This window comes from Sceloporus occidentalis, unplaced genomic scaffold (genome assembly GCF_023333645.1).
Source record: "Sceloporus occidentalis isolate IW3139 unplaced genomic scaffold, rSceOcc1.0.p SCAF_54, whole genome shotgun sequence".
Lineage (NCBI taxonomy): Eukaryota > Metazoa > Chordata > Lepidosauria > Squamata > Phrynosomatidae > Sceloporus > Sceloporus occidentalis.
The window spans coordinates 2,050,477-2,059,955 of record NW_028317034.1 but is presented as its reverse complement, the minus strand read 5'-3'; positions in this window follow the sequence as shown (position 1 = coordinate 2,059,955).

Below are 9,479 nucleotides of genomic sequence, written 5' to 3'. Positions count from 1 at the left end.
GGATCCTGTATGTGGCACCCCCCCCAAACACTTTAAAACTGCATAGCGTCTATCGTTATATACTGGCGCAGACATTGAAGGTGGTACAGCATTACTGTTATCATTATATACTGAAGCAGACATTGACGGTGGTAAAGCATAACACCTAACACTATATACTGAGGCAGACATTGACAGTGGTACAGCGTAATCCCTATCACTATACATTGAGCCAGACACTGATAATAGTGCAGCATAACTCCTATCACTATATACTAAGCCAAACATTGATGTGGTGTAGGCCTACCACTTCATTGTCTGGCTTAGGGATGCACCGAAACGAAAATTCTGGACTGAAACTGAACATCCAGCATTTACCTGTCCGAAACCAAATATGACCCCCCCCACCATAAAAAAAATCTCACACTTTTATTTAAAGTAAGTAACACAGCAAAAAAAAAATAAAAATATATATATATATATATATATGATTGTTAACAGCAATCACACTCCTATCATGCCCAGGTATGCCCAGATTCCAGCATGTACTAGCTGACTTGGCATGATAGGAGTGTGATTGCTGTTAGCAATTATATATATATTGTTATTATTATTGTTCACATGTGAACTCAGCACTGGAGGCATAGAATCAGACATACAAATCCCGTATTTGCAGGTATACAATACTAATGTATGGAAACATAGCAAGAGATAAAACTACAGGCATATAGTTGCACAACCCAAAGCCAGCCCTTGCGTCCCCACTGCCCACATAGAACCTGACCAGCACTAATTCACACTTTCATTCACATAATTCACACAATCATTTATTCTCTCTCTCTCATTCACACAAATTTACACCTTCATTAATGCATTCTCACAAACTCATTAATTATCTCCCTCATTCAGACAATTCATCCACACATTCATTCATTCTCTCACTCATTCTCACTATCTACCTTTCCCCCCTTTTCTACCCCTTCTCAGTATCTACCCCCCTCTCCCTCCCTTCTCACTATCTACCTCCACCTCCCCACTATTATTGTGGACCTGGCGCTTAATCATAGGCATGTCATTGTTGGCCATGAAATGCATACGTATTTCACCTACAGAGATCCTCACTGACACAAGCCAAATTAGGTAAATAAATCTATATACTTATATACATTACATTGTCGGAATATTATGCTTCTGGAGTCACGGACTGTTTGATTTTTGAAGAGTGTTTAGCAGTTGAAGTGATGCAACATGGATGTTTTAAACTGCATGTGTTGTGAGCTGAGGAGAGACATTTTCAGCTTTGGATTTTGATGAAATCTCATTTCACTATATTTTAAACAAATGGTTTATGGCATAAACCCTAGTACTTTTCCACATAAAACAGAAAACCTCTCCACAAACATTTGCTCATTCAAGGCCTAGGCAGAGCACTATAATATGATATCATACCACAAAGAAAGAAGTGTTAGTCAAGTGGTCTGTGGTAGTGGCAACAAAAGAAGAATGGTGCTCTGTCCAGCGCTGGCTTGGGTATGGGTTCTAGAGGATCTATCACATGTACAAAAAGAGATCCCATTGCTTTTTATGGGACCTCTTTCCTGCCATTGATTGGCTCCTTGAAGCTTGAAGTTGGCACAAAAAAATAGTTCAATGGAGGGTGCAGTGAGCAGGAGCTGCAACATCTAAAGGTGTCTTTTTCTTTAATTTAATATACATTATTTGCTGACAGGGCTGCATGGGGCACTGCGATGTCCCACTAATGTGCTTACATTTTCTTCATTTTGCTGCACATTACAGTAGTCTCCAAAACGGATTTTATTGTTCTGTTTCTATTGTTTTATTGGTTCACTGCTTAAAATGATTTTTGAGGAAGATACCGCTAAGCTGACAAACAATACCTCACTCATTAAAACATTTCCTTTTGCTTTTACCACAATTACATTGGTAAAATGTGCAAATTGGTTTGCTAATTAGTTTCATTCAAATAGTTCAATTAACATTCTTTGACTTTCTGAATGACTCAGGCTTTTAATCTGCTCATGCTTGACCTTATTTCAGTAAAGGGCTCATTGATGAATCTGATTTATATCTTTGTGACTTCTTTGTGTGTTCTATTAGACCAGTGATGGAAACTTTCAGCTTCCCTATTTGAAACATAGACATACCGATATTTATAAAAATACAGACATTCAATTAGCAGAAATATTTTTTGGACAATTGAATACCCAACCCCAGCAAAGGTATAATGATTTTTAGGATATTTTCAGATATCACTAATGCACACACCTGCCTCAGCATTCATTTTTCTTCAGATAAAAGGTTCTCAAATCTACTTAATCTATTTAACTCCATAAACATAAGGAATCAGGGATTATCCAGTATCATAAATAGATTTCAATATCTAAAGATGCAGGTTAGATAGGTGGAAATACTACAAAATTAACACATCAAACAGAAAAAGCTAGCAATTTGCTCAAACTTTTTTGATCCCTATTGCCTTAGTGAATAATCCATGTTTTTGGTGGCAGCCATTGCACTGTTTTGCATTTCACAATTATAGTTTTATTATTATTCATGGCCTGCGCCTCTTAAATCTACAGGCTGAAGTGCAAGAATGTTTTTTTTTCTCAAAAAAGCCTATAGTTTGTATGCTCTAAAGTCCTTGAGGGTGCAATACTTAATCTACTTAATTAATTCAGACTTGTGCACGGCAAGCAAAATCGATTCAAACTAAATTTTTGTTTAATTTTTGCTGCATTTGTTTTCAAACATTTTTTCCCCAGCTGTTTGGCTCAGACAAAATTCAGGTGCATGTTTTAAATCACAAACAACGTTCGGGGGAATATTCCCAAAGGGGGGGTTCCTGACATGTTCTGGATTCACCTTTCATCTACAGCAGCACTATCTCAAGGTTAAGGAAGAGATCCACGCTCAGTTTTGCACTGCAGGACCACCACCACAGCAATAGCAGAACTTCACCAAAGGATACACACACCTAGCACCAGTTGGACCAGTTTGATTAATTCATCCCTCAGAGTAATGGAGGTGATATGGAAGCAGCTGCAGCAGTAGTAGCATGGCACTGGGAGTACATATCCAGCCCCACCGTGAAGGACACCGAATTCCCCCCAAAATTAGCAAAATATTTATGTCTCAAGGAAGGAAATTGAGCTGCAGCTGCAGAGGCAGAGCAGGGAAGAGGGCACAGGGCAGGCACTGGCAGACAAGCTGAATCCCAATCATATTAGGGCCCTGCCCTGTGCCTCAGCACCCTACCTTACTCTGGTGGATCAATTCTTTATACATGCAAGGGATCCATGTATAAAGTGGATATAGAGGTAAAGGTGATAATTGTTAACCTTATTTGCATGCGCCTACCCAGAATCCAGCACCATGTGGCAGCACCATGAGATTTCTGAGGGAAAAACAAGCCTTCTGGCTTGTCTGGTGTATGTAGATCAGTGTTTAATAATACTTCTACTACTTGTCTTTTAAATATATTTTAAATGTAAAATTTTCCTGGGCCGCTTACTAGGCTTGTCCTATAGGCCAAAGGTTACCTTTGGGCATCCATGATATCACTGCACTGGGTCACAAATGCATTTTCGTGGCAAAAATTGGCAATTTTCGTCCATTCGTCCAAATAACAAATGAACAAATGCAACATTGGAGGAAAGAAACGAAAAACAAATGTGTGCAACATGAAAATCTTTGTTCATTCGTTCAATAGCTACTGCAGTCATTTTAACTACAATAATATATGGAGACTCTCACCACTATGCCTGCACTAAGAGGAGGGACACTGAGTGAGCTGATCTTTGTTTGTTCAATCAGCTAAATCCTGTCGTATCATGCTGATGGCTTGTCCAATGGCTGTGCTGCATGAAGAAAGCCTATAAAATAGTAGACCAGGCAGGGAATCCGTTCATTTCACTGTGACTGCTTTATGTGACACAGCTGTGTTGCATCTGAGCATTTTACAGAGTGAGATCTCTGTGTTAGACTTGGTGAGCCTCAGCTTGCCATTTCTCACAGTGACTCTCAAAAGGTTTTTTATTTAAGATCATTAATTAATGTAATTAGTTAATTGAACTAAGATAATTTAACAAGTCCAATACTCATCCTTAACCCTATAACTCTAAACTATTTTTGACTCTCTTTCTTCCATCCATTTGTCTCAAATTCCCTATTAAACTTCTTCTACGTGTTTATTTCTTGTTTCCATTGCAACAAATGGGATTTCTGAAAATGTAAATGTTGAACAAATTTCGCCAAATATGAAAACTGAGAAGGCCGAATTTAGTCAAATACAAAGAAAATTATTTCCCTGAAAAGTAACACAAACTTTCCACTGGTGCCTAAATCTACTGATTACCTATAATTTGAAGGCCTCTGTCTGATGTGTACAGATTTTACATGTCAATTTGAACAGCAGCCTGTTTGCTTCAGTTAAAGGGACACTCCAGCCATAATATGCATATGATAGAACCTTTAATGAACCCTTGTTTTTTAAATCTTTATTTCTGTTGTATATATAAGAGGGTTCTTATTTCATTAATAGAATTGTGATAGATTTATCGGAGGCATTTAATCCGGTTCATTGTGAATATCTTCCATGAAGTACCTACTGTTCTCAGAGTCCATTTTACTGATTAAAATGTATTAACAATATAAAAAATTAAAAAAAGGATTAAGTCACGTTATTACACACTGGTACAAATGCAGAAAAGGGCTCTTCCTTTAATGCTTAAATTTACTGGATTGTATGGACGGCAATTATTATGTTTGCTTTAAACAAATATGTTTTATATTTGGAAGTAGCAATATCCATTTTTTTCTAAAACAGTGTTACGGGTTTAGTTAATTTAACTTCCACCAATAGTACAATAGTTGTGCACTCTATCAGCACACGATAATCCACATGTGTTTCATTTCTTGGATATATATATGTGTATATTTTTCTTTAATTGGACATACAATAACCAGGAATAAAAAGTCAGGTTTTATTGCTTGCTCCCAACAACTCTGTTTACTATTGTCTGCCACTAATAAACTATATAGCTAGTTAGTGGTTTATTGTCTTACACTTACCCAAAAAATAAATAAATCAAGATTTATAATGGCTTATTGTCAGCTTTTCATTCATAGGCATAAAATTAGTTGAAATTGAAAGCCTGGTGTGCAAGCACTTTGTCGTGGGCTCCAACAACCTTATTGTATGTGTGATTTGCTCACAGCATGCTTGTTCAATCTGTTATTGGATACAGAGATCACTCTCCCAGTGTAGACACACAATGAATGGTAAATTTTGAACATGTTTTTTCCCTCCATGTAGTCTTTCTCATATTGAAAACTAGCTTTTACGCAAACTTGACCGGATCCACTGGGGTATAGCTACTGATTAAGGACACAAAAGATGAATTTTTTTGTTGATAATTCAATTATTTTTCCAACTGTCCATTGAATTGTTACTTCCATGATTAGTAAATATTATAAAGAAACAAACAGGTTACATCATTATGTGATTGACTAATCGGATTAATTTGATTTTAATTGTTTAACCCATTAACGACAATTGACATGCCAGGCTTGTGGCATGTCATGACTGTAAACAGGTGTAGGAAGTGATCTACGATTGATCTCAAGGCATTCAGCAGCACTGAAATCAGGGGCCCCGTCTGATTGCTCCACGGAGCTTCAATGTGTGCCATATGAAAAATGGTGCCGGCCTCCTGAAGAAAAAGAAGTTAGGCGGTGTTAAAAAAATCATAATGCGACTAGTAAAAAAAAAAATACAAAATTAATACTAATAAAAAAATACTTAAAAACATAAATAAAAATGGGGTAAAATGTAAAAATAATTCCTCATTGATGTTCTAACTAGGACATGAAGTCTGGCTGACCAGGTGTCAAAATTCCAAGTTGAAAAACTGAATTGCGCATGTCCCAAATGTGGCCTTTTATCTCCGAAACAACACAACGAAACCATGCATGTGTAGTATCACTGAACTCAGGAGATATTGTTGAACACATATTGTGGTGTTGTTTGACAGTGACATATACCAGGGGTTGTAAATTAATACCTAAAGTAAAATGTGTGTGAAAAAACTTACTACCACAAAGTTTGACAAAGGCTGCTAGTAGAATTAATGCATGGAAAGAGTTAAAATACTAGCATTTGAAATACCCTGGGGTGTATAATTTTGAAATAAATAAGATTTGATGGGGTAAATTAAACTGACTGGCTTCAAAGATGTCTCGAATAAGACATGGGGGCAGTATGACCAGATCTGAAAAAAAAAATATGAAAATGCCAATGTTACTTATTGCCCTTTAACTTGCAAAAAACATGAAAACATTGGGTATTTCTAAACTCAGAACATATAGTAGAATCTATTTTGCAGGTTTTTAATTAGCTTTTGTAGATGAGTAAAATGTTTTTTCAAATAAAAGTCAGAAAAAGTCCTTTTTTTATCAATTTTTCACCATATTTTTTATAGTAACTCACATGATATCAAAAACATCTAAAGCAAGCCATTCTTGTTCTGAAAATAAAACCAATGTATAATGTGTTTGAGCACAGTAAATGAGAAAGAAGAAAATTACAACATGAGCACCACAGAAATGTTAAAACAACCAATGTCATGAAGGGTACAAAATCTATTCCTAAGGGGTTAATTAGCAACATATTTTGGTTTGCCTCTTCTGTATCTGCCTGTTTCCCCCTGAAAATAAATTGTGATTTTGAGTGGTTTGCAAGATACTTTATAATAGGAACTTGTGGCATTACCAAGTAATAGTATTAGCAACCAAATCAAAATGATTTATGAATAGCATGTCTCCTTTATGATGAATAGATTAAGGTCATCAGTTTCTATAATCTTTGTTTTCCAAGGCTCATGTAGGCCCAGTTTCTGTGAAACCGAGCCTGAACATTTTTAATTCAGTTCACGCAAGGAGGAATTTATTTCTTTCCAGCAAGAGAATATAGTACTTAAAGGACTTTCTGGACTATATACCACAATAGGGCATCAATTGTTCTTACAACTCAATCAGGAACACCTTCCACTCAGTGCTGTCAGCTCTTTAGTTTCTTTGTTTCATTACAATGTAGTTATAGATACATATCATAATAAATGCAAATGATAGGTCCGAGAGCAGTTTGCAGCCTCTGCAGATTCTGCACTGTTACAACACAAAATTCACAATGTACAAAATTGACAATAACATTAACATACATTCTTGTACAGAAGAATAAGAGGGTCCGGCATGAAACCTTCATATTAAGTGAGCAGTATGGCATCAAATTTCTATTGCTTAGTTTGATATATAACCCGCATCTTTAGCAAAGGTAGAGGTCTCCTTTTACCTTTTTATACATCTACGCAAATTACTCAAAGAAATAACCTATAAGGCTGGTGAAAATTATTTTGTATGTTCTTTTTGAGTACAGTATATATACTGACCTTTTTAGAAAAATAATCTATTTTAAACATACTAAAAAATAAACCTAACAAGAAAAAAACAGGAAGCAAAAAAGTATTTAATATAACTGTAGAGCTACTGTGTATTGTGTTATTTTTATATTTATTTATTATTTTATTTATAAAATAAAGAACACAGTCATAAAACATAGTTGTAAATGCTACCAGGTGACCGTGACATACCAACTCATCAGTTTCTTTTCTTATCCAGCTAGTCCCACACTTGAATCCAGAGAAAGGTTTGTAAGTGCTGTCTTAGTTCTGACTTATTTTGCATACATAGCATTACATCATCCAGCAAAACATCTTTCACTCAACAAGTATACAAAAGAAAGAGGTTGACTTAGCTCAATTGGGGTTAATAGTTGTCATGGCAATAGCAAATTCCAGCATCAGCGGCTGCTGGGTGGATCATGCCATAAGAACCTAAGTGAAACGAAAGCATGGGAAATAGTTCATAGTTTCGCTAAGAAGAAAAAAAACACGGATCACATCCCAGTGGTGTTTACTTATTCATCTTAATTAATGAAATCCAGTTTAATAGGTCCATGTTGCGTGTGTATTTTGCTGTGGGTACGTGATTGTCTATTCCTTCAGCTCCATTCCATTTGTCAACTGACTGTTGCTTTGTCTAGACTCTGTTTGACTTAAGTAGACAACACCATCTGGAATTACATCACACTAGTGACTCATGTTCACAGGTCACAAATATTTATGAAGCCTTGTAAAGTAGCATGGCTTTATACTTGCGGCCATTTGCTGCAATGCTAGCTATATGGTGAGATATTGAGTAGAACTAAAATTTTCAAGGTGTAAACCTTCATGGCAAGTGCTGGACTGTAGAAGAATCTAGGTTAAGTTGACCCTCAGTCCCTTTACTAATAATTGGCTAACATTCACATACAGTGAAGGCTAAAATGATTTGATCCCCTGCTGATTTTGATTTTGATTTCAAATAAATTATACATTGATTTGCATTTTACTCAGTGAAATAAGTATTTGATTCGCTATCAATCTCCTATCAATATTTTTTTCCTTCACTGTATTCAGAGTTGAAGGTATGTGTTTTTACGCTTGAGCATCCAAATATTTTTTTAGCTTACGAGGTATTTGTCTGTATTAATGAACCAGACACGCTGTTTGATATTCTTTTGTCTTAAATATCTAAACTTGTCGGAGACAAAAGCAATCAAGACAACAGCTTTTGTCTTTTTAAATAGGTTTATTAGTTAGAACCAAGTTGTATACATACAGTACTAATTGAAGACAGCTGGTGGTTGTAAGGTTGTAAGCTCTGTATTCTTGCAAAGATAGTTGAAAAATAGACCTTGCCCTTCTAAGCATGAGTTTTTATATCCCTTTACATTAACACTTTATATGGGCAATATGTGAATTTCAGGAATCCTATTGGACCATTATTCAGGTCTAAAGTGTGTATATGTATAGGAAAGAATAAAAGCATAAAAATTATTTCTTACACATGCAGTATAACGCAGTTCATAAAGCTTCTTGTTATCTTTCAGACATTCGCAACACAAGTTTCATTTTGTTAAGGTATAACTATGTAAATGCTTTTACTTTCATTTAGGCACTTCCTTAATGTGGCTGCAACTCTGACACCAAAGTAACACTTTGTTAGAGAGACCTTGCAGAGGCTGTACAGACCTGTGGAGAAAATATAATGAATAAAGCATTGTATTTCTTAGAGAAGATAGATAACTGGGGTGAAGGAATATATAAAAATGCACTCTCACAAAGTATTGGACCTGGCCCAAAAATCCTATAAGTCTTCATATACCTACAGACACTCAAAATTGTAATGTACTTAACTATCCCTCTAGGGCAGGGGTGGGCAATTAATTTTCCCATGGGGCCACATGAGAAATTGGAATGGTTTTAGAGGGCCAGACCTCTACAAACTACAAACTCCGAAGCCTTGTCCATTTTGTTAACTTATGTGCTGTTTAATAAAGTTATTCAAGCCTACGTCATTGGTAGAGGTGCTTGAATAAGTAA